Consider the following 27744-nt stretch of genomic DNA (forward strand, 5'->3'; position numbering starts at 1 on the left):
GACTGCAGATACCAGATAATGAATATTTACAACTTCAGGCTCTTGAGGACACTTTTGAAAGAAGAAAACCCTGTAACTTTTTCCCTCCAAAGCTGAAGAGGAGGATTAAGTATCCTTGTCAACAGTGTGAATGTGAAATTTGTCTTCAATGTGCACAAAATCTGTGTAAAATGTGCTTTGAAACGGAAAAATAAGTGTTTTTATTCAGTCAGACTTAAGTTTAAAGTGCCCGTTCTTATTCAATGTGTAATATTTTTTTCTTGATAATAACTATTTGGTAATAAAGTAGCTTTCAGCAAAGATGGCTCATATTAATTTCAAATAAACGTTTGAGGTCTAACAGACTAAAACATGATAAAAGAGAGATATTATACATGTTAGTTGAGGTTTATTTCAGTAAAAATTCAACAGTAATTAATATTATATTTTTTCATAAGTTCTTGAAAATCTTTATAATAGATTTTTTCCATTATATGTTCGTAAATTCCTTGGGGTTCTCTCTAAATAATTTTTAAAAAGTATGATCTACGTTTTTACCTGTTTTATTTTACCTGGAATAGCCCAAGCTAATTTCGGAATAACATTGATTGCAATTAACAAAAAAAAGGTTCAAATGGCTTTGAGCACTATGGGACTCAACTGCTGAGGTCATTAGTCCCCTAGAACTTAGAACTAGTTAAACCTAACTAACCTAAGGACATCACAAACATCCATGCCCGAGGCAGGATTCGAACCTGCGACCGTAGCAGTCTTGCGGTTCCAGACTGCAGCGCCTTTAACCGCACGGCCACTTCGGCTGGCTGCAAGTAACATTTATATCCTTTATTTACTTTTGAAATTCCTTTCAGTTTACCAGAATCCATTTCTACTAGATCAGCTTTCCATAAATCATCTATACCCAGAGGATCACTTTTCTCCTTTCAAAATTTTTTCTCAACAGTTTACGTAATTCATTAATAATTTCTTTATGAATATGCAGATAGCGACTGCTGAATCAGTCTTCAGACTGTGTCCAATCACCTACAAATTTTTTTAAACAAATATACTGTTCTTAGTTTCATATGTTACACAAGATCACTACTTTGTCTTCCATTTTTTGTTGTTCTATGTGGATGATGCATTTCAGTATTTTTTTTTACTCTTCAAGCACCAGATATGGTTACCCATATTAATAAGCTTAATATATTTCACTCAATAAAATTATTTTTACACCTGTGGGTAGTGCTTTAATTGCATCTTTTTTCAATCTTACAGTTAGAAAACTTGATGTATATACTATTATTGACTGATGACTATTATTTATCTCCTGTTGCTTATCACCACTTACAGCAATTAACAAGTTATTAAATGTTAATTCTCTGTCTACATCAATTCTAGAAATACAAATTTCTTCAAATATGAAAACATACTGAAATCTACATTTGTATACCTTACTTTCTAAGTTAATGTAAATTCAAGTACTTGATTATCATATGCATTTCTTTCCAGTACACCACATCTATCTAAAGCATTATTAAGAGCTATATTGATGTTATGTAACTTTTTATGATAATCTTCTATAGCACTATCAGAAATTGTTTCTTTTATTCAATTGTGTTAAAATATTTTCATATCAGCTTATGTAGAATGATCTTTTAGTTCTTCTTTGTTGACATAGTTACTGAGTTGTGTTAGAATGCTTGTGAAATCAACTAACTCATTTTCTAAACATTGTTTGTTAACTGCATCATAACCATTTACAGGATCTTTTATATCTACCAGTCTTCTACTTTTAAAATGAATACAACCTTTATATGCTTTAAAAATCACTTTATTCATTTTGATTGAAGGCAATGGCAAACCACCTCCACTAGGAGGTCTCCTGCATCATCCCTTACACTCCTCTGAGAGTATGGGATCTCATCATCATCATCATCATCATCATCATTCATTTTGAAATTGGTTAATTGTACTCTATTTTCAATCTACTGATAATTTTAATCCTGTGCGCACATTATGAACATCACTTAGATACTTGTTGAAGTTTAATTAAAAAAATTAAAAAGTTTTTGGTTTTGCATTATTTTCTATCATTTGATTGAAAATTTTCAGTTTTTTATTCCAATTTTTCTTTGAGTTTCTGGGTTTCTGAGTTTATTCAGTCTTTGATATTGCAGCTGTTTTAGGCCATGCCTTAGTTCCAATAATGTTCATTTATTGGATTCAAAATATCATTAAACTTAGTTAATTGACAACAGTTTTGAAACAAATGTATCCAAATGGACTCATTAAAATTTTGTATTCATTTTCTGTTATAGTACAACTCATTTGAGCCAAGACATTTAATCCCTTCTTTATGAATATTTCCTCCAAATGAATCAAACACAATTTTTTATCTTTCATCTTAAAATAACATATTCAATGTGAGCAAGAATGATCAGGCTATCTAAATTAACTATTCCAGATTCATATTCTCTGCGATGTTTGGTAACGGCTGATGCAGTCATTGGACTGCATCCTAGTAATTCATTGACCATAAAAACACCATGACAGTATTTGATTTTTAATATTATAGCAAGTTTTTCTGTGTGAAATTACTTAATCTGTTAAGATACAGGTGGATTATTTTTGGCAATTTTTGAAATTCCAGCAACAGGTTTCGTCTCCAATGCTAAATTTTCTCTCTTGATTTTTTTATTTATTAATGTGTATGCTACCACACTGACTACCGTACCAGCAGCAGCTAAATACCGCAATGCCATCAAAAGCAATGGAAGAAATCATTCTCTGTGTTTTCTTAATCCAGAAGCTCCTTTCCATTTTGTTAGGTATTCATTACTCTGTTTCATAACAGGAACACCTAATGTTATAAGCGGACTTCCACCTGTCTTCTTACCTCTATTTCTTTTATGTGCATCAGATAAAAATTATCAATACTATTTGTTGATTATTGAGTTTAATTTGAATTGATTTTGGTTTAGTATTGCCACTAGGTAGTAAAGTATATCAGTGCTGTAGTTATTCATCTGTATAGATAAAAAGCTTATAAGGATTAATATTTTTTATATTCCCCAACCAAATTCACAAACATCTAAACCCATACCTAATTTTCTCTTCCCATACATTACTTGTCTAGCTGCAGTTGCTGGTAAGTTTCTCCAATTGATGTATCAGAAGCATACATTTTCCCTCTTGTGCAGCTAACTGAAGGTCTGTATCAGTTTGATGTCTAGATTTGGAGTCTTTGATTCCTGTTGCTGTATTATGTTTACAAGCTTTTTCTAATGCATTTATGTCTTTATCGCCATCTGCTAATCTGTCTTCTAATTTTGTTCCTGTTCCACAATAATTATAATCAGGGAATGCATTTCAAAAGGTAATTTATTAATTAAAATATATAACCCTTTTCCAATTTTTCATTTCTCCAAAATATGTGGCAAATTACTAAAAAACCTAATCAAATATGGAATGCTTTTTGGATTGTTGATGATAAAATCACTAAATTTATTTGTTAACATTTTCTTACTTTCACTTTTACATTATGATGATTTTTATTTCCAGCTAATTCTTCTCCATGAATAACTGCTCATCGATTGATTAAATATCCAATATCATTCATCCAAACGTATTCAGGTGGTTTTGGTGTATATTACATGTATGTATTTATTAAGCTTTTTTATTTTCTTAAGATTCTTTTTAAAGTATATGCATCAATTTTGTTACCCATACTATGTATAGTAATGCCTTTTAGTTAATAGATTCATTTGTCCTTCTGTACCTTCATATGGCTCATAAACTGTTGATATATCTGCACCAAATTTTATGGTAATTTACCAACAGATTTAAAGGGATGAACAGGCCTTAAACCAGAAACTGTCTCTTCACTATGGTTAACATACTTATACATTCTTTCACTTAAATTTTTCATCATCAACCTCCTTTATTTTTTTAACGGCACCTTGATTTTGAGCTATCTTCTTTCTACCTTTAATCTCTTGATCATATTCTGTCAATAAAAGTTGTGTTTCTGATTCACTTAGCATATAGTCATATTGAGGACTATCATATTTTTTAATTTGTGGTATATCTCCAAATTCTTTTTGATGATAAGCATAATGAACAGTTGTTTTCATGTTCTGGGTTTTCTTCAATAGCTTTCAGAACATGCAACAGCACAGCAGTGAAAAACTGCATCTTATTACCTAATCCTTCAGTTCTTTTTTTAAGTTTTGTGATTTTATCAAGTAAAATGTTGATCTTCTTTTCATTATCAAGCGCCACCCACCCTATCGCCATCTCACTCGTACCGTAGCACTCTCGCTCGCACAGTGTTACCACATAAAGAAGTGTGTGAAATTCTGATTACTAGATGTCCCGAGCTCTAGCCATGTTTAATACCAAATTTTTAAGCATATATTGCCTATTCCTTTTCCAATGATAATGTTTAAAATCAGAGTTATTATGTAAGTGGTTGACTCATTGTCTGAATGGTTAAGATTCAGTTACCTCTAAAAATAATAAAAGTTACAGAAAAACAAATTTCAGAGACTCTGAGACCTAACATTTGAATTCTACAAGAGTACGGATGAAGTGACATCCAGTGTGGGTTATAACTTGAGGCAGCTTTCTTTTGCATTAATAGATGAACATGCTTCACTTTAAACACACATTTTTCTTTTTTAATGTTAATTCGAGTAATGTAATTTACATTTCGTCTGTTCAAATATAATAGAATAATGAGAAGAAAATTGTTTATTTGCATCCAAAATAAACTGTTGAAAATGACTTAATTTGGATCAAATTTCTCACTCGAATGCCAACCATATATACGAATTGTGAACGTTATTTTCTTGCCCTGCAAGGCACAGCTGAATGACTATAGGATTGGTTCGGCTGGCCAACACTATTATTTGCTATCGTTATCCACTGCTTAAGTCCATCTGGAAGAAGACAAGAACATCTGCCGTCAGCAGCTCTACCATCTACACAAATTGTTGCCAAGACCCTGCCAGAAGAATAAGAAGAAGAAGATAGACGGACGACAGCGGGCATCCAATCGCAGTCAAACAGCGACAGTCACCAAAAAGAACAAACTGGTGGAGTGAAATGAAGTAGTGTGTGTACCATTAGAAGAAAACCCTGCTGGCATTCCTTTCAAAAGGCGCTAAAAGGTTTTGCTCAAATTTTGTATAATTTTGTCTCGAATTATTTTTAAAATAATTCTAGTGTATTCAAAATTGGCTTGGATTTTTATATATCATAGCAAATGGCTATGTTGAATACGCTTGTCATGCTTTCACTGCACGACCTTTTTTACGAACTAATTAAATGTTATTATATTTATAAAGATTTTCGCTATGAAGATTTTTCTAAGATATTATAAAAAATTTTTGTACCAGAAATCTTTATAAATATAATACAATTAATTTAATTAGTTTGTAAAAAGTATTGTCCATTAAAAACATGAGAAGCATGTGGAACATAGCCACTTACTAATTACTACATTATTTATAGATATTGTAAACGGTAACAGTCCTATCACACTTTCCTTGGGTACTCTGGAAATTATCTTTACATCCGTTGATTTTGTTCCATGAAGACTATGTTTTGAGTTCTAGCTTCAAGGAAGTCTTGAATACAGTGGTAAATCGGATCGATACTAGATCAGTTCGTAGTTTTTTCGTTAAACGGCAGTCTGGGATGGTGTCAAAGTGCCTTCCTGAAGGGGAGGAACATGGCATCAACCAGAACGCCATTGCCTACAGCACTATGATTCTCATGGAGAAGCAGGGCGAGCTGAGTTTCCCAACGTCTCTCTCTGCGGAATCCATCTTAATTTTGATAAGAGAAGATTTTCGTTCTCCAAAAACGTCATAATACTGAGCGTAAAATAGGTTCCAGAATTTTATAAGAGATTGTGACCATTTTTTCTACAGCCTTTCTTGAAAATGAGAGTGACCTTTGGTTTTTTTCAGTCGCTAGATGCCCTTTTTTGGTCCAGAGATCTATGATAAATTGCTACTAGAAGGCGAGTAAGTTCTTTCACATAACCTTTGTAGAATCTTAAAGGTATCTTATCACTACCAAGCGATTATAGTTGTTTTCCTAGACCACGAATGTTTATATGTGCCGTTTCGAAGTTCGAACAATCACCGAAAGGAGGGACTGTTATGATCTTACGTGGTGAAACAATTTCGGAAGACCGAATTCAATATTTCGGCCTCCTGTCTGTTAGCTTCTTTTTCGATGCCAGTATGCTCACTGAGTGAATCAATATATGATTTAGAACCGCTTACTTTACATAATACCAAAACCTTTTCGGATTTTTATTCAGATCTTTTGACAAAATTTTACTTTCAGTCATTGAAAGTTTTTCTCAGTGCTCTCCTTACGCTCATTTGCGCCGAGATTAAGTTGTCTCTGGCCACGTAGCAGTTTTCTAATACGGCTATTAAACCATGGTGGGTCTCTACCATCCCTTATGACTTTGCTGAGAACACACTTATCTAATGCATACTGAATGATGCTTTTGAATTTTTTCCATTCGTGCTGCACGTCTATGTCCTCAAATTGAATATTTGATGCCGACTACTCTGATCCTCTGCAATTTGTGTCGTGTTAGTCTTGCTAAACAAAAATGTTTTCCTACCTCTCTTAACATGCAGTGTAAAACTTGTAGTCATAGTTACTATCAGAGGCGCCTCTGACACCCTCATGCTCGTTAACTGATTTGATGAGTGCAGATCTCTTTGTTCCTAGGATGTCTAAAACGTTACCTTCATGAGTTCCTTCTCTAACTATCGGCATAAAAAAAGCAATTTTCGTACAAGGCACTGAGAATAAACTCACATGTATCCCCATCTCTGGCACGAATTTTGATAGCATGACTCTCCCAATCTATACGTGGCAAGTTGAAGCCATCCCCATTACAGCGGGATGGTCTGAAAAGTAACAAAGAATTCATGAGTCGGGAGTATCCATCTGACAGTGAAGACAGGTGAGATTTTGACAGTTCGGATGAAGTTCTTACTCTAGTTGTAAATGATCTGGAATCTGTTGATAGTGACAGAGCGTCTGAGAGTACGATAAGTAGAACAAATAATTCAAACAATTTTTTGGAGGATGATGTTAACGAAGTTGTAGCTGAGATACCTCTTCTGCAAGTTTCTGAAAAACATCCAAAATACAAATATCATTTGTAAATGATCATTTTGGATTCAAAGGAAATACCGCATGGTCTCAAACAATACTAGAACTCTCTATGCCGAATCAGTTTTTTAAATGTACCTTTACTGAAGAAGTAATGGCAAAAATTGTACATGAAACTAACCTTTACAGCACACAGACAAACCTAAACAGAACATTAAACTGCAATGTCCATGTCATTTATAAATTTATTGGGTTATTAGCTATTTGTCTGTTCCTACCGCTGTTTGTGATCGCTAGAATGATGATATTGGTGCTGAGCTAGTAAAGCGGAGTGTGTCAGCGATATCTCGAGAGTATGACTACCACTTCGTTTCACTGACAATAAGAAGCGACCAGACCCTTAGAGTCGAGATCATGACAAATTGTACAACGTTTGGCCTGTAGCTGATCATGTGAATCAAAAATGTGTTTCAATTGCAATGAGTAAGCGTTCGCCATTTTATGAACAAATTTGTTCAACGATAACAGGGCACCACATGAAGATATACACGAAAGACAAAACACACACATGTGTGTATAAACTTTTCGTTTTGTGTGAAGAAATGAGGTTTGTACACGAAATCTACATTGGGGAACAAAATAATCCAGTATTCAGATTAGATAATGAACCAGATATTGCAGCCTCTGGAAATGTTTGGATTCACCTCGTAAGGGAAATTTCAAGAGACCAGAACAACAACACGTATTTGGACAGATTTATATCTCTATAGATCCAGTTGTATATCTTTTCGAGTTAGGGATTGAGCGTGTAAGAATGACCCAACGGAACAGAATACCAAACTGCAAATTCCAAGATGAAAAGGAGCTGACGAAAGAAGCACGTGGATATTTTGAGGAATACATTACTACAGTTGATGAAGTATAGACAGCAGTCTTTTTCCTGTCTGCTTTTGTTGGCGAGTTGTCAGAATCTGAAATGAAAATTTTTGACACAAAGGGGAGTGAACGCACAATGGTACCATGTCCTGCTGCTGTTCTGTTTACAATTCACATATGGGAAATGTAGAATAGTTACGTAGCGACACTGGGAGACTTCATACAAAAATTAGAATCAGGCCAGATTTACGTTTGTTTTTCAGTCTGATTGATATAATGGTAATAAAAGTCTGGATTCTCCACAGAAGGCTACACACTGAGAAAGTAACAGCGGACATGCCAATGAACCAGGAGTAGTTTGGATTTGATTGCCTCATATTCTTTGCCATCCTGGAGCAAATAAAGCAAAGCAGATGGCCTTAAGAAGTGCAAAGTAAAATTACAACCAACAAGTGACAAAACGCTGCTAAAGCAAATATAAGTGCTTTATATGTTACACATGCTTGCAAAGACAAAAGCTGCTTTCTTGCCATCCATAGTATCCAAAGACACCTGATATCCATCCATTTTCCATAGTACCATTAATTCTACCATAACTGCTGTACATTTGGCATTTAAAACTGTGTTTTTATTCTTAACAAATGCTTATTAATGACTCAAAATTCACGTAGTTGCGCATAAGTGCAAAGTGCCATGTAAGAGTGTATGTGATAGGTTCCACACAGTTTTGGATTAGTGTAATGCGTAAAAAATGTGTTTTTTGCAGAAATAAGAATGTACTATTTTTTCGACATTTTTCCTTACATTCCTGGTGTTCTAAAAAGTGCGGAATGGATAAGGATCAAATGTAAGTATTCCAGGTGTAAATTTCACGTAGGGCACATTGTATGTATCGTATTCGTCCTAAACACCAACTCTTCATCTTCCTAAACTGACTTCTACCCGCAAGTGTAAACAAACGGCAGAAGTTATGAATATTATGGAATTTCTATCCTATCACATTCGAATATTGAGAGAGGGAGAAATTAATGTCTGTACGTCTGTGTTCTCACCCTGATCTCTCTATTACTATTCTCGTGACTCTGACGCTGGAAGCCTAATGATCTGGTGCCGTTCTTATTTGATAAGGACGGAAAACGCTGCAACACTACTATACAACTGCTCGCATTGCCGTCTTCTGTATGATGTCTTTCATAACATGCTCTGTGTGATGTTTAACTTAAATACTTGCTCTTCTCCCAAAAAATGCGTAACGATCATCAAGTGGCAAGACGTTGTCCTACTAGAGCAAATGTAAGTGCTTTATATGTTATCATTTGCATGTATATTAGAGCATACTTTTATATGTTACACAAGTCATCCGCATAGCGTATTAAGTGGTGATAACTACTCGAAGATTTTTATACAGTACAGGAGCAGACGATATTATGCTGACGAATCAGTCACTGCAACAAAACAAGTGTAGCCATCTGAAGTTGGGCACGATATCTCGAAACTATTCGTGGCAGTGAAATTTTCTTAAAAGTATTTGTGGCTAAGTGCGATCTCCGTTGAAAATATTTAACCGATTAACAGCCACAGAGTTTAACGAGATCCTATACGAATCAGATGATATATTATTGTGCACAGCAACTAAAGTCAATATTTTTGTATTTATGGACACTTCTTGGTAGAACTAGGTTGAGAGACACACACTGCATTTTCGTCCTACTAATATTTGTTTATTTGGAACCGGTTTTCAGTTTATTTGGCCGTTGTCTGGAAACAAGTGACTAACGTCCACAAAAACACTAGTGTTTACGATATCAGTCATTGGAGAAAACGTATTGCCAATACACAACGAATATTTAGCAATGTCATTAGGTGAGAAATGTGAAAATGTCAAATCGGCGGCTCACCACCCGCGTCCCGCTCCAAGTATGTTAAATTACAGCGGTAAATTGTAATTTTCAAGATGAATAGTATATCATCAAACAATTAGTACAATCTTGTAGAGGTGAACTAGATCATAGACGTTTAGATGTGGATACGTGTGACTGGCTTAGTGAATCATGTGAAGATTAAGAATTTGTGATCAGCTGTAACCGATCATTTAGAATCAGGCGGAAGTTTCAAGCTAAATGCTTATTTACCGCAAGTGTTTTTAATTGACATCCACCTATCTCTAAATGATCAGTTAATTGCTGAGCACACCTCCACTCTCAAGCATCTCATCTTCCAGTCAACTAGCCACACATTCCCTCACCTTAGTTGCAAAGATCACATTCACATCCACAAGCGTGTATCGCAACTGAATTTTCATGATAATAATTTGGTTTTTAATTAAAACATTTAGTATGACATCCATACAACTCGTGTATCGTAATATTGTGTGTGTTCTTTATGTAGTGTATTCTATGCTGTACACCTTGTAAATTATAATTTGACTCTGTTATTAAATATGTTTAATGCGTAACACGAATGATGATTTGACATTTCTCAGATAATGCCCTAACCAAAGATTGTGTGTGTGTGTGTGTGTGTGTGTGTGTGTGTGTGTGTGTGTGTGTGTGTGTGGAGACACTATTTTTAGGGTCCCTTGCTTTACTCAGTAAAAGCTGAATCCATTATAGGATCATTTTGTGTAAGTCTGTCTGTCTGTCAAAACCCATTTTTTCCAAGAACGGGTAGAGGGATTCAGATGTAGTTAATGTCGAATACTAAGGTCTACGATGCCTTGGCGGTGTAGACACAGCTTCCACATCTGTGCAGTCAAAAGTTACGGCCATTTATGTAACCTATAGATGAACTGTCTATATAAATAAATTTGTACTTGACACTCAGAGCCTGGGTCCTGTTCGGACTTGTCCAGTTTTTTCCCTCTCTAATGTTTGATTTCCTTCACACTAATGTCGCGTGTGGACGCCAGTCAGTTGTTTCTTGGCGATGGCACAATAAACCGAGAACCGGTTCGAATTAAAAAAAAAATTTGTAGAGCAGAAAGGGAATTTTTGTTTTTCAGTACTTTTGAGTAGGCCATTATACCGAATGTTCTCTAAGAATCGTCTTGGGAAGACGAAGCACTTTGGTTCAGCGCCCGCCAAAAGCAGAAAAGCTGTTTGCGTGCAGAGAGTTTTGTGGTTTCGTTTACCTTTGCTGAGACCGTCGGGCCCTCTTAAGATCGTGCACTCCTCTATGGTTCCAAAAGGGGCGAACAGTTGGCGAACATCTTCTTCCGTCTGTTGCTTGCTTAGCATACCAACGAACAGCTTACGATCTGCGGGGCGTCGCCGAGAGAACGCGGCGTTGACGTCCGCGTCGGTGGTGGCGTGTCGATGTCCGCGTCAGAGGCGACAGATGGATGAATGTCGGTGATGGGCAGAGAAAAAGAGAAGGGGGTGGGGTGGGGAAGAAAAGAGAAAGAAAACACAGATTAGTGACGGAGACTGGCGAATATTCCTCTGCGACACCCTTCTACTGTGTGCGTCTACAAGAGTCTGTACTTGCAACCGTACCGAGCTTTCTACTGAGAACACAGGGAGCAGGTGGGTGTAAGAAGAGTGCATTGCCTCTGCGGAGATTCACTTACCTTGAAGGTGCGGGCGGGCGGACCACCACTGTCCTTAGTACGGACACATCGGTCAAGAGCGGATTCGATTCCCGCTTCCGAGATCTCTGCAACGGGTTAAACAACCGGATCAGAAGGTGGTCATAAGCTCGTGGAAAAGACATTTATCTGTTTGAGAGCAAACCTAGTAAAAGTTATCGCATGTAACTGTTTTATGTTGCATTCTACATTCTGCACATGTACTATGAACAGGAAACAGGAACTCGACGAAGTCATTAAAAAAAACTGTTGTATGCAGGTTCTAACCATATTCTCTCACTCAGAGCGTAACAACTGAAGTAACCTTCGCAAATCGTTAGCAAAATTGTAATGCGCCACACTTCACATACAAGCTCCAGAGTTTCAGATTTATGTGAAAGTTTGTCAGATAAGTCTGACCCCTTACCTATGTCCATCCATATTGTAAAAATGTGTGTGTGTGTGTGTGTGTGTGTGTGTGTGTGTGTGTGTGTGTGTGTGTGTGTGTGTGTTTGTTACACATCACATCTCTCCAAAACCACTGGACCAGTGTGTGTTTGTTACACATCACATCTCTCCAAAACCACTGGACCAGTTTCAACCAAACTTGGCACACACATCCCTTAGCGTAAGGCAACAATCGCTGTCGGGGTAAGAACCACCTAGCTATCACAGTGCAGGCAGCATGACGTCGTAAACAGTGAGATCCACGAAAAACCGTCGCATCATGCATGACGTTCAAATAGATTACTTCTGTGTTACAAACTTTATTCGTAATAAATTTCGCAGGCAGTATCCACATACACTACTGGCCATTAAAATTGCTACACCACGAAGATGACGTGCTACAGATGCGAAATTTAACCGATAGGAAGAAGATGCTGCGGTATGCAAATGATTAGCTTTTCAGAGCATTCACACAAGGTTGGCGCCGGTGGCGACACCTACAACGTGCTGACATGAGGAAAGTTTCCAACTGATTTCTCATACACAAACAGCAGTTGACTGGCGTTGCCTGGTGGAACGTTTTCGTGATGCCTCGTGTAAGGAGGAGAAATGCGTACCATCACGTTTCCGACTTTGGTAAAGGTCGGATTGTAGCCTATCGCGATTGCGGTTTATCGTATCGCGACATTGCTGCTCGCGTTGGTCTAGATCCAATGACTGTTAGCAGAATATGGACTCGGTGGGTTCAGGAGGATAATACGGAACGCGGTGCTGGACCCCAATGGCCTCGTATCACTAGCATTCGAGATGACGGGCATCTTATCTGCACGGCTGTAACGGATCGTGCAGCCACGTCTCGGTCCCTGAGTCAACAGATGGGGACGTTTGCAAGACAACAACCATCTGCACGAACAGTTCGACGACGTTTGCAGCAGCGTGGACTATCAGCTCGGAGACCATGGCTGCGGATACTCTTGACGCTACATTACAGACAGGAGCGCCTGCGATGGTGTACTCGACGACGAACGTGGGTGCCCGAATGGCAAAACGTCATTTTTTCGAATGAATCCAGGTTATTTTTACAGCATCATGATGGTCGAATCCGTGTTTGGCGACATCGTGGTGAACGCACTTTGGAAGCGTGTATTCGTCATCGCCATACTGGCATATCACGTGGCGTGATGGTATGGAGTGCCATTGGTTACACGTCTCGGTCGCCTCTTGTTCGCATTGACGGCACTTTGAACTGTGGACGTCACGTTTCAGATGTGTTACGACCCGTGGCCGTACCTTTCATTCGATCCCTGCGGAAACCTACATTTCAGCAGGATAATGCACGACAGCATGTCGCAGGTCCTGTGCGGGTCTCTCTGGATACAGCAAGTGTTCGACTGCTGACCTTGCCAGCACATTCTACAGATTTCTCACCAACTGAAAACGTCTGGTCAATGGTGACCGAGCAACTGGCTGGTCACAATACGCCAGTCACTACTCTTGATGAACTGCGATATCGTGTTGAAGCTGCATGGGCAGCTATACCTGTACGTGCCATCCAAGCTCTGTTTGACTCAATGACCCGGCCTATCAGGACCGTTATTACGGCCAGAGGTGATTGTTCTGGGTACTGATTTCTCAGGATATATGCACTCAAACTGCGTGAAAATGTAATCACATGTCAGTTCTAGTATAATATATTTGTCCAATGAATACCCGTTTATCATCTGCATTTCTTCTTGGTGTAGTAATTTTAATGGCCAGTAGTGTATATTACTTCTGAGCTACAAACTTTATTCGTAATAAATTTCGCAGTCAGTATCCACATATAATGCAAATTGCACTTACAATATTCAACCGTGTACCACACACGCTTCAGGAGATATGACGACGTAGTCTGAGATGCGTGGAAAAATGCCGCGTTATTCATGACATTTACATTTATTACTTCTTTGGTATGTACTCTATTGGTAACATATTCCGCAGAAACATCGAGATTTGGCACTGAATGTGCCTGCACAAATATCATTGTACGACAGGTAGGCAAAACAGTAGTCTAATGAGGCCTTGCCATAGAGGCGTTTAAAAATTGCGTTGTAGACGCACGAAGCGGTTGAGCCCGGCGTACAGAATCTGTTTCATAATTTCAGAGATGTTTTCATTAATACATGGAAACGATTGTTTTTCGATTTTACGATACAAACATCGTTTATTTTTTGTTTTAGTTTCTAGCTGATAATTGTCAAAATGAATACTCGAGCAGTGCTGGATTAATCACTCACACAGATCCTTGCCCCGAGAGGAACAACACGATGGTTTACAACGCTCTAGCCAGGTCTAATACTGGGTTGGAGCATAAGTTCGTGGCATTTTTTCGGCTTAAAAAATACAACAAAGCCATATAACATAGACTTTAGCCATCAATAATATCTTCTCCTTCACTATTTACATGTCTGCCAACGCTGGTGTAACTTTTTGATTTCGCGACTGCAGAAATCACGTGGTTTTGAGGCGAAGGACTCGTCGAGCTCTGTTCGAAGCGCATTTTCATCCAGAAAGGATGTTCCTTTATGGTTGTTCGATAGGGTACGGAAAGATGAACATCTGAGAGCACAGATCAGGTGAAAACAGTGGTGTGGAATGACTTCCTCACCAAACTTTTGTAGAGGGTTTATTGTCAGTTTAGCAGAATGTTGGCGAGCATTGTTGTGGAGTAGCATCACGTCGCGCAGTTTTGCTGATCGTTGTTCTTTGATTGCGTCTGTAAGACGTTTTAGTTGATGCCAGCACTTATCGTTATGCCTTAGGGAATTTGGAGTACACCACACCGTCGCCGATCCATCAAATGCGTAATATTACCTTTTCTGGATGTGTGCAGTTCTTTGTATGGGCTTCGTTTGGGCTCAAACAGTACTTTTTTACCATAAAGACACTATTTATCCTCACCAATAAAGATACAGGATAGGAATAGACAGTGTTATCCACTAGTCAATCGACGTGGATTGACGTGGATCAACGCGATTAAACGATTTCCGTCAAACCCTGAAGGTCTCCGTGAACTGTGACAGTGACTAATACGGAAACGATCCTCCTTACAAGGAGCCATGGTCTGTCCATTGGTATTATCCACACACACTACGGAAATGTTTCTTGCTGCATCCACCGCTGTAACCCTTCTATTGACCTCAAACAGAAGAATACGTCGGAAATGTTCCGCTTTCTCCACTTGGCACTCGATTTTCTAGCGTTTACAGCTCCACTCACTTTCTCAAAATGACAAAAAGACAATATGTAAACTCAAGTAGCAACAGTAAACTACAAATAAGAAATGGCAGTAGATAAACAAACCCATAGCAAATGGGAAATCAACATGCAAAACAAATGTTGCAAACTTATCCACGAACCTAATACTTACTTAGACACAGACATGCATTTATGCTGCCGTGCATGACATGTGTTGTGCAGAAATAGTATCTATTTGTCATATCGACATGCTCTGCAAGGCAGCCTACACGTCAGGGACAACAAATCCCCAAAGTGTAGGCTGCTCAGCACAACTGGCGTGTTGTAGTACTGACCTGCTTTTTTCAGATGATTTGCATAACGACTTACATGTAATAGGAAAAAAAGGATTTCCAAGCCCTTGACATATAGTCTGCGCTCCATGAGAGGCATATTGTTGGAGAATTACCAGCCTCCTTTATCGATCTCTATTGAGAGGCCACACGTGCAGAAGGTTTTGTGAAAGGTTTTGAATAGAGGAGGAGATGGACAGGGGGAGAAAGGGCAGGATGGAATGGATAGGGGGAGAGGGGCCATGAGGAGATGTAAAGATGTAAAGACAAAGTGGAGTGGGGGGGGGGGGAGGTGGTCAGAGAGGGAGGGTGGACGAAGAGATGGACAATTAGGAAGGTGAGATGGTGATGGATAGAGAGAAAGGAGAGGAGGAAATGGACCAAGAGAAGTGTGCAAAAGGCTGATATATAAAATGTTGGACTGATATTACACACAAGTGGTCTCCTCCCAAACCCCTGGACCTGTTCCAACCAAATTTGGCACACAAACAGAAAAATTCACGAGTATGAGCTCTCTAGGTTTATAACAGTCTAGCTCCAATAGGAGGGGTGATACAGGCGAAAGGCTGTTTTCATCCCGTGTGGGAGGAGATGGACTGAGAGGGTGTAAAAGAGTAGGACATGGGCAGGGGCAGAGAGAGAGAAGAGGAGACTGGCATAGATAGGGGGAGGAGGAAATATACTGACGGAAGGAGGGTATAGACATTGGAAGGGGGAGGATAAGATGTGCAGTGAGAGTGGGCAGAGGAGATGGTCAGAGAGAGAGAGAGAGAGAGAGAGAGAGAGAGAGAGAGAGAGAGAGAGAGAGAGAGAGAGAGAGATGATACACCGAAACAGAGGGGAGTCGAGGAGATCGACAGAGATATGGGGGAGATGGGTGGAGCGGATGGCCAAAGGAGAGGAGTAGATGAGAATGGGCAGAGAGATGGACTGGGAGAAAGGTGGTGAATAAAAGAGAGGGAAGGAAAAATGCACACACAGAGAGAGGGTAGGAGGAGATCTCCAGGGAGAGGGAGCATGGGAAGATGGAAAGAGAAAGGGGGAGGAGTAGATGGACATCGGGTGAAGGAGATAAATGCAGCAGATGAGCTGTAAGAGGACACAAGTGAAACTGCGGATAACAGGCTAATTCTTCAATAAAAGCTTCTTACTGTGAGTCTGCATAGTCATAGAGAAATGTCTTTTAGCCCCATTTGTGTGTAAAATTCATCGCCTCATCAATTACTATTGTTACTGTGAGCAATACCGTGGATACAGTAATATACACCACCCTGAAGACAGATATATCCAACGTGGCTGAAAATACACACACATTAACAAACATTAGGACTCGTTAGTGTCACTTTGCAGTTACTTGGAAGTGAATCAAAATCACGTGTCACTCGATGCAACTATAAAACTCAATGTCAGTCGACAAATGACAAACTTTGGAAAAGCGATATTGGATGTCGTATTGCGTTATTTTCGTATTTTATCTTTCATTTTATGACAACGTGCCATTTCAAGAAAACAGCACATTGAAGATTTATCACTAACACGTCGCTCTTGGTTAGCCTGTTATAATTAAATGCCAGTTAATGACACATCCACGGCAAAAGCCTTCAGGAGATCCTAAGTTGAAAGACAATATTGTTGAAAGTTACAACTGTGTTGACTGTGGTGTAATTTTTAGGGAGTTGGAGCTATGGAGTCAAAGGAAGTAGATTTGCATGAGTATATATTAAATTTTTTATCATCTCGTTTGTAACATATTCTGGGAGTTTATTAATGTAATAAGTGCAAATTCTGCAATATTCGATGTTATTTACATATAGTAGCATTCTTTCTCAGGAATGAGTTTGTTCAATTCTTGTAATTTCAGTGACCAAAAAAACGAATAACTAAATTTCTGTGACTGAAGTAAGTAGCATTGATATCTATATTCTGGGTTCCCCTTATCCTCTAAGGAGCTTGGGAACAGTCTGCTTTAGTAAGTATACCATTCTCATGATGGGCACTTGTTATGGTAACAAACAACTGAACCGTTAGAAGATCTATGTCTACAACTGTACTCTGTGCTATACAGTGTACACTGTACAGTATATGGTGGAAGATACTTTTTCCAGTCTGATGGTTACTCCATTCCCTGCCACACTTTCAAATGGTGCTGGTTGAGCTGTTTGGCATACTCCTCGGATGCTACACATCCTATGCCAGTTACCTACAGGGCTGGATTGCTCCATATAAAATAATGCAAATGTAGAAGCAACTAGGTCGCACAGTGGATAACGTCTTGTTAAGTGAAAATTACTGGGGATGGCCCAATTAAGCAGGAAAGTATGGGTACCATACATTGCAGAGACATTAATGAAGGGATCTATCAAACTATGAAAGGAAATGAACATTCATTATAGCAGTCAGGTTTATTGGTAAAAGAGAGCAAATAAATGCTTCATCCACTGAATCAAAAATACAAAAAGGGGAATGCAAAGGCGAACTACTGCTTGTCACAGGTTGGCAGATACGAAAAACGCCGTTCAAATATGGGCAATGATTACGAAGAGAATTTAATGATTTAAAGAAAGGTCCTGAAAAAGCATGGATGGACACCAATAGTCTTGCCTAAGTGAATGATGGGTGCAACTAGCTGTCTGTGAGAACTGTATCTGTCAAATGAAACCCTGATGCAAACTGATTTCACGCTCGCCTCACATTAGTGACTGCAATGATGACCCATTACCACTCCTAAACTGTGGGAGAGTAGGAAATGGATACATTGATAGCTGAGTCCAGCTGAGCCTCTGTATTCTGCTCTAACTCGGAGACCCCTCACTCTGCACCTCTGTCGTGCATACTGCCCCAAGCCTTGGCACAAGTGTCGTCCACAGCAGCCTAAGGAGAGGTATCTTTCTTTGGTCTCCATGAACCAAGTGATTTCTAAATTTACTGTATGAAATTTCAGTGGTTCTGCCAGTGTCAGAATCTTGCTGGCCAACTGCGACACATCTTGCAGGCTCTGACCAACGATTTCCTGCTCTCCTAGATGTCTTAGTCAACCAGTGAGGCCTATATGTCATGTGGTATGGGGAAGAAGGCAGAAAATCTCTCGCACTGCATGATAGATTTTCAGTCGAGGCCAACAAAAGACGAGCATTAATGCGCGTGTGAGAACTCGCCCCCTACAACCAACCTAATTACTGTGAGCTGACAAGTGAAGCCCTTACAAAAATTTGAATAAACGTTCTAGCAGGCCAGGCATGGGGTCAATGGCTGCTCTTACACGTAGAAACCTCATATTTTCTCTTCAGTTTCAGATTCTTATCTTAGCTAAAAAGAATTGCTCGCACTTCTCACACAGTGCAGTTTCGTGGCATGCCCCCATCTACTCGATGATCCTGTTGGGCTGGGAAGGCAGAATACCCACTCCTGCTCTGTACCTGCACAGAAAATGGCTTTCAGTAGGAAACATCCTTACGACTGTTCTATTCCTCTAACTGAAACTTCCCTCTCATGAACCAGCTAAAGCCCCAAGGTTGCCAAAATAAGATGACTCCCCCGCTGTAACAAGAGGAAAGGAGTTGCAGAAATAATCTGAAATGCAGCTATTGGCAGTATTGAATATGCCTTGCTGTTTTCATGCTTCGTAAGTGATTTGACTTGACTGATTGCTGGGGTCTGTCAATAAAATTATAAAGTGGGTTAGGGGTTAGTTGGGGCCTGTAAGAGTTCTAACATTCCTGATTTAACCCTTGCAGTCCTTAAGTGAGATGAACGTCAGATGCATTAGAAGTCTTCTGCAATCTGTCGCCAGTGTTGGTGATCTAAATTCGCTAAATACCATTTCATTCGAGAATCGCACCCAAGCGCGTGGAGAATTTCCATAGCATTCTCATACCCATAAAACGTGACGATAAGATATCTAACAGCATGCCATGCAGTCTCATTTACTGATATGCAATACTTTGCAGTAATATCCCACTAATATGTAGCCGAACATTCACATTCTGGCAAACAGAGTTTCTCCTTCTTTACAGTTGTTGGTGGTGGTGGTGGTTTCTGGTTGTGGTCTACAGTCTGAAGACTGGTTCTGTACAGCTCTACACACTAATCTATCCTGTGGAACCCTCTTTGTGTCAGTGTAACCACCGTAATGTACATGCACTTGCTTACTATAATCAAACCATGGTCTCCCTCTGCTATTTGTAAACCCTCTCCCATCTCCAGCCAAGCTTCTCTGCACGTTTCAGTAAGCGTCCCATCAACTGATTCCTCCGTTAAGTCAAGTTCTGCCATACATTTCTTGTAATTTCTATTCGATTCAATACTCCATTCCACCACTGAATGATTGACCTTGCTGCAGCGGGGTGACTTATTTCAATTAACGGCACAAATACTCATATCTTAGGTGCAACCACATCAGAGTGCTATCTGTGGAGATGATAGATTGAGATATCTTTCCTGAAGACATACAAAAGCCTTTTCTGTACTTGTGGGGACAAAGTTAAGATGAACGAATGATCTGACCTTGGTAATATTAATCTGCATGAATTTCCTATATTGTTCCTGCTGTTCCTGAAACCAAGGAATATTGCGGTTGTATTTTCTGAGAAAGTGCAGTTTTACTGTATGGCGTAATGACGATGTCACCATCTTGAGTGAAATAGTTCGGATCGTAACATAGTTCCCTATTCAGAACTACAACCAGAGACCACTGAGGTGTATGTAGTAATCAGGACGAATAAAACAGGCATTCTACGAGTCGGATGACTGTGTAGAGAACGGAATTTAAAAAGAAAAATGGATGCATTGAAGTTTGTGAAGTAAGGTGGCGAGAAGAGAGCATTCCTGGTTAGGTGAGGACAGGAATGTAAACACAGAATGAAATAGGGCTAATGCAGGAGCGGGTATAATAATGAATATAAGTAATACGAATGCGGGTAAGCTACAATGCACGGCTGTACCGTTAATGTCAAACCCGAGGTGGGTACAAACCTGACACTCACGACAGTAGTAAAAGTTTACATGCTTGCTAACTCCGCAGATGATGAAGATGATGATGATGATGATGATGATGATGATGATGATGATGATGAGACTTAAAAAAATGTATGATCAGATAAAAATAATTATTTAGACAGTAAAGGGCGACGAAAATTTATCTGTGAAAACGATTAGGAGAAAAAATAGCAGCTGAGCATCAAGTGGAGAATATATAGTGAACATTAACTGAAGCGAAGAAATGGGAAGAAAAGTTGCCTGAAATTTTGTACAGAGCATAATTTAATCGTTGCTAACATTTGGGTTAAGAATCATGAAGGAGGGTGTATACGTGGAAGAGACCTGACGATAGCAGAAGTTTCAGATTGATTGCGTTGTGATAATACGGAAATTTATAAAGAAAATTTTAATCTGCAAAACATTTCCAAGGGCAGATGTGAACTCGATCATAATTTATAGCTTATGAACTGCAGATTAAAACCAAAGAATTTGCAGAAAAGTAGGAAAAGTAGATGGGAACAGAATCAGTTGAGGCAGATGTTGCTGAGAGTTTAAAAGGAAGCAGTAGGCAACGAATGACTGAAATAGAGGACAGAAAGAATACGAGTAGGGTAGCTTTGAGAGCTAAAGTAGTGAAGACAGCAGAGAAAGAAGCAGGCCAAGATAAAAGTCCCAGTAGAAATTATTGGATAACACACAATATCAAATTTAATTCAGCTAAGAGGAGAACATGAAAAATGCAGCAAATAAAACAGACGAAAAGGAACTGAAACGTCTAAAAACGTGTATGATAAAAAGTGTCAATTCGTAAAGCAAGAAAGACTAGACCAGAAATACTACGATGTAGAGGCACACACAACTATAGGATAGCCAGGTGACAACTATAAGAAAATTAGAGAACTCCTTGGAGAAAATAAAAGCAGCTGAATGAATATCACTTGCTCATATATGAAGGGAACATACAGGAAACCTATACAAAGCATTTGCGATTGAGGACAGTATTATCGAAAGAGGAGAGGATTTACGTAAAGACAGAAGCATATGCGATTCACCAAAAAGAATTCGACAAGTGTAAGACGAAAGACTGCCCCTGGTGTGGACGAAATTCCCTCAGAATAATTAAGATTCGTGGGAGGGCCAACCATGGCAAAACTATTCCGTTTGGTTTGTAAGATGTACGAGACAAAGTACCCTCAGACTTCAAGAAAGACTTCCAAAGAAATCAGGTGCTGATAGATGTATATGATACCGAACCGTCAGTTTAAGAAGCACTGCTTGCAAAATATTGACACCTATTACTTACTATAGAACGAGGAAACAGTTAGATACCGACCTTAGAGAACACCACATCGGGCTATGGAGAAATATTTGCGCAATGGCTTACCTCAGAACGTAGACTGAGGAAAAGGAAACATACGTTTATGGAAGGTTTTGTCAATATTCATCGCGGTGTAATCTTTGAAATTCCGAAGGTAACAGGGTTAAAGTACACGTAGCGCATGCTTATCTACAGCTTGCCCCAGAAAACAGACTACAGTTCTAGGAGTTGAACAGGTTGGAAGGGAAGCAGTGGTTGAGAATGGAGTGAGACAGGGTTGTGGCCTAAAAGAAATTGGGGGAGCAGTTAAACAGTATAGGTAGCGTCTTGATAAGAGGTAAGTTGAACATCAATAAAAGTAAAAATTAAAAGAATAATGGAATGAAGTCATATTAAATGAGGTGGTAGTGAGGAATTAGATTAGGAAAAAAGATAGTAAAATTAAATAGATGAGTTTTGAGATTTGGCCAGCAAAATAAATGATGGTCGAAGCAGAGAGGATATAAAACGCAGACATGTAACAGCAAGACTAGCGTTTCTAAAAAAAAGTGAATTTTATTATCTTTTAATATAAAATATCTAATGAGGAGAAGATGAATCGTATTGGGGAGGAAAGATTTTTAAGACGGAAGTGAACTAAAAGAAGGGATCGCACCTGGACGCGTCAAGGGATCATCAGTTTGGTAATATAGAGAAGTGTGTGTGTGTGTGTGTGTGTGTGTGTGTGTGTGTGTGTGTGTGTGTTTAGTTGGGGGAGTCCAAAATGAATACAGTAAGCAGGTTCAAATCGACCTAAGTTTTGGAAGTTATACACAGATGAAGAGGCTTGCACAGGATAGTCTTACACGGAGAGTTCACATCAAACCGGTCTTAGGACTGAAGACGAAGTCACCATCACCTCTTCGTTATACAATGAAGGCTTTCATGTACAGTTATCTTGGCTGCTATTGACTCTAATAATTTGTTTGGTCGTGGTCCACAGATCTTTTATGCATTATATTCACCAGAAACCTCTTCATTAGTTATCCCATCTATCCGTCTAATATTCAAATGAAAGGGGTTAAATTTTATTCCGTGTACAGAGGTGTGTTAATGGCATATGCCGTTTTAGTACAGGCAATATCCGAAGTATCTAGCAAGTGTATTCTGTGGCTGTGAAGGCTCTATTGTACACCAGCTGACTGGCTGTGACTTGCACCGTAGAGGGCGCGCATAAACGCCTGTCCAGGATACGTTAGACGGTGGGAGGGACGTCTGAACCCGTTGCGTGTGGTGTCAGCCCTGAGGACAGCCGCCTGTTGCGTGTGGTGGCAGCCCTGAGAACAGCCGCCTGTTGCTCCCGAGAAGTGAGCACAGTGCCAGACCGCATCGGCGAGACATTTCCTCTGACTGCAGCACAACCCAGGGCGTCTACCATCTGCTCTGCCTATATTCCTGGCTAGTCTAAAATACCTGCTTTTCCCCTAGCGTAGCTCTGCCTATATTGCAGTCAGTACTACTGTCTGCTCTGCCTGTTTACGGAGAAGTCTACCTTCATGCGTACTAAACGAGGTCACTAACGCAGTGCTAAGACATTGGATTAATTCTTCGTGCGACGACTGTTCAAATCGCCAACCACCCATTCAGATTTGAATTTTCCATAATTTGGCTACATCCGATGGTCAATCTAAAACTACAGACCACTTGTTTCTCCACATATTTTTGTTTAAGATTACATAAAATTTACTTCACAACATTATTTAGAAACTTTTGCACAGAATTGCCATCGTGTTTAGGCGTTTCTCATAATGCTCCGCAACCTTTCCTACACCTCCCGTCGAAAAAGTTCCGAGGCTGGTTTTGTTCCTGCCGCACAGGTGACGTCAACCCAGTAACTACGGTGGCGGCTTCAATTAAAAACTGTGAACTACAAACATCTGTTCGACCGTTCAGTTGTGAGCAGTAGCGGACGTGCGGCCGTAGTGTGTGTTGTGCAGAAATGGTACTGGAGCAACATCTCCAAAGCAAGTGTTCACGAGACCCTCCACACTCGATTGAAATGAAAAAGCCCAGACAATTCTTTTTCTGGAAAAAAATCATTTTGGGTGGCGGGATTTGGTGTTATAAATACGAATCGACCGCAAAAGGTTCGAATGAAGGTTTAACGCTTTGGCGACGTAGCGGACATTCGAGCCAGTGTGATGCGCGATCACGGCCGGCCTGTTTGGCCGAGCGGTTCTAGGCGCTACAGTTTGGAGCCGCGCGACTGCTACGGTCGCAGGTTCGAATCCTGCCTCGGGCAGGTCTGATGTCCTTAGGGTAGTTAGGTTTAAGTAGTGCTAAGTTCTAGGGGACTGAGGACATCCCATAGTGCTCAGAGCCATTTGAACCATAAAACGTTACCATCACCACAAAGAAGAACTTTCCTGACAGTTTCAGATTGATGTATGAAAGTTCTGTGCGTTGTCCTCAATTTTGGAAATACTACGTAGGACATCTGGAGCATTAATGCCGCTACCTCAACCTTTTTTTATTTTTTATTAATCCAGTTTCGAAACTTTTTTGACTGATAGGTTATGCCTTCCGCATGAAAAGTAGCCAGCAAGTTACTGAATGAGTCACTAACGTCCTCTTTCATTTCACTACCATTTCTATGGTCGTTTCCACTCAAAAATCCTTCAATGTGAGGAAAAACATGGAAATCACTTGGAGCCAAGTCTTGGGAGTAAGGTGGACCTTCAAAAACTTCGCCAGCCACATCTGAAGACCGGCCTGATCGTTATTCATAACGAATATTCGATCGTCCATCATTAAACATGAAACATAATATTCGAACTGAAGTTTCATTCATCACATTTCTATATATTATTAGCGTACCTGTCAGCCGATTTCGGTAGCGTGGACATTTTTTTGTATTCTGACACCGTGTTACACGTGAAACACTCATAACAGGAAGATCTATGACACGGTGCCGCACATCGTCAGATCGAAACGTTCTTTACTTTTAGAACGACACTCGTGACCCAGGCAAAGCCACATGTCTGGATGACTGCTTTGAAAAGATAACTGTCGAATTCCTCCCCCAATCCAAACTTTTGCTCCATCTCTAATGACCTTATTGTCTGTGCTGTGGGACGTTACCCCTAATATTCCTTTCTTTCTACCATGTGGTCTTCCGGCATTTCTGCTCTTCTCATGCTTCAGCCAAATCTACCATTTCCTCTCTCTACGTTGCGGTCAAGTTAAGCATCATCAAATTCCCCCATACTACAGCCAAAACTATTCTTTCCTCTTCCCATACTACATCAGAGTCTACCATTTGCTCTTATTGTACAACGGAGAAGTATACCATCTACTCTTCTAGGCCTACAGCCAAGATAATTTCCTGACTCACCAAGGAGAGAGCCGGCCGTGGTGGTCTCGCGGTTCTAGGCGCTCAGTCCGGAACCGCGCGACTGCTACGGTCGCAGGTTCGAATCCTGCCTCGGGCATGGATGTGTGTGATGTCCTTAGGTTAGTTAGGTTTAAGTAGTTCTAAGTTCTAGGGCACTGATGACCTTAGAAGTTAAGTCCCATAGTGCTCAGAGTCATTTGAACCATTTGAACCAAGGAGAGAGCAATAATCGCGGAACATCTCCGACGACAAAAAAAGTTAAAAAAAGTCCTAATGTTTCCAAAACGGGAAAGGAGGATTCAGTACATTAACGATTTGTGGGAGGGAGGATGAGAGGCAGATGAGAGCAGGTGTGGTGAATGACGTACAGGTATTTAGAGAAAGAGTGTTCAGATGAAGGGGATGATTGGTCTAATGAACGCTTTGTAGTTAAGGAACGTGGTGGAGCAGGAGTAATTTAATAGATTCGGTCCATTGTGGAATTTATGTTGTAAGACCACTAGTTGACGCTCGAGGCTTGGTCTAAGGTATTTTACTGAGTTAATAGAGTGGACAGGATGATACTAAAAATGTGGTACAAGGAGCATGGGGCGGGACGCCCGTGATATGGCTGTCATTTCCTAGAAGGAATTGATACTGAAGAACTACTAGTTCCACATTTACGTGTTCGATGGATAGTTTGTGTTCACGTTCAAATGTCTACCAGTTAAGGTTTTTCAACATGCCCGTGACTACCTGTAACCATTCGTGCTATTCTCTGTATGCTTTCAATATTCCCTGTTAGTCCTATTTGGTGTAGGTGCTACACACTTCAGCAATATTCTAGAATGGGTGGCACGCGTCTTTTTGTAAGAAGACTGTTGTGTAGACTGATTGCATTTTGCTATTACTCTGCCAATGAACCGAAACTTGGCATATGATTTACCTACAACACAGTGTATGTGAATCTTCTATTTCATGTCCCTACAAATCGTGACATCCAGGTATTTGTAGGAGTTCACCGATTACAACTGTGGCTCTTTGACAATAAGGTCATAGGATACTTAGTTTTTCCGAATTTTAAAATACGCTATATATCATTTCCCATCATTTAAAGCAAGATGCCTATCTCTGCACCTCTTTGAAATCCCCTTAAGATCCGAAGCGAAAGTTTTCCATTAAAGATAACCACATCATCCGAGAAAGGTCTGAGTTAACTACTACTATTGTCCACAAAGTCATTAATTTATAAAATAAAAAGGAAAGGTCCCAGCATATTTCACGCCGCATTTTTGAAGTTACTCGTGCATGTATTGAAAACTCTCTATCCAAGATAACATGCTTCATCCCGCCTATCAAGATATCAACAATCCATTCACAAATTTAATTTGTTAATCCATACGATCGTACTGTCGCTACCAAACGAACATGATGTGTCGAATCAAACGATTTTCGAAAGTCAGGAAATAATGCATCCAAACGACCAACTTGACCGATGCCTTTCAGGATGTGAAGGCAGAAATGCGTGATTTGCGTTTCACATGGCCGATATTTTCGGAATTCATGCGGACTGGTATCGAGGTAGTCGTTGTGTTCGAGCTACCCCATTACATTTGAACTCAGAATATGTTGTACAATTCTACAGAAGACGTATGTCAATGATTTTTGACGACAGTTATGTGAAACACTTCTGTTATCCTCGTTGTAGACGGGTGTGACCTGTGCTTTCTTCTAACAACTACTGTGCACGGTATTCTTGTTCGCGGTGTGCACGGTAATTTTTTTTTTGTGATCAGGGTTCTAAGTGGTTTGATGCGGCCTGTTACGAATTGCTGTCCTGCGCGAATCTGTCCATCTCAGAGCAGCACTTACGACCTACAACCTCAATTATTTGTCGGAATTATGCCGATGTCGGTCTTCCCCTGAAGTTTTTACTCTCCACAGCTCTCTCAATAGGTACCATGGAAGTCTTAACACATGTTCTGTCATCCTGTGCTTTATTCTTACTTATTGTTCCACATGTCCTCGCCGACTCTACGGAGAATTCCTCAAGTGTTGCATAGTTAGTGCACATAGTAGTCGAAATCCTCATATAGCACCATATTTCAAACGTTCAAACTCTTCTTCTTTTGCGGATTTCCCACAATCCATTACTCACTCCCAGACAATCCTGTACTCCAAATGTACATTCTCAGAAATTTCTTCCTGAAATTAAAGCATATTTTTGATACTAGTAGACTGTCTTTGCCCAGGAATGCCGTCTATCCCTGCACTAGTCTGCTAGTTCGTCAAGAGTTATTTTTCTTTCGAGGTAGCAGAATTTATTCACTTCATCCACTTCGTGGCCTACGACTGCGAAGTTAACTGTATCGCTAACCTCATTTCTGATAGTCCTCGTTGCTGTCGTCTTTCCTCAGTCCAGTCGATATTCGCAGTGTCTGCACATTAAGTTGAAGAGGTCCTGCAACTGTTTCTCACTTCCACTGACAACGGCACTTCCGTCAGTGAATCT

The sequence above is a fragment of the Schistocerca piceifrons genome, chromosome 10, assembly GCF_021461385.2.
Source record: "Schistocerca piceifrons isolate TAMUIC-IGC-003096 chromosome 10, iqSchPice1.1, whole genome shotgun sequence".
NCBI lineage: Eukaryota > Metazoa > Arthropoda > Insecta > Orthoptera > Acrididae > Schistocerca > Schistocerca piceifrons.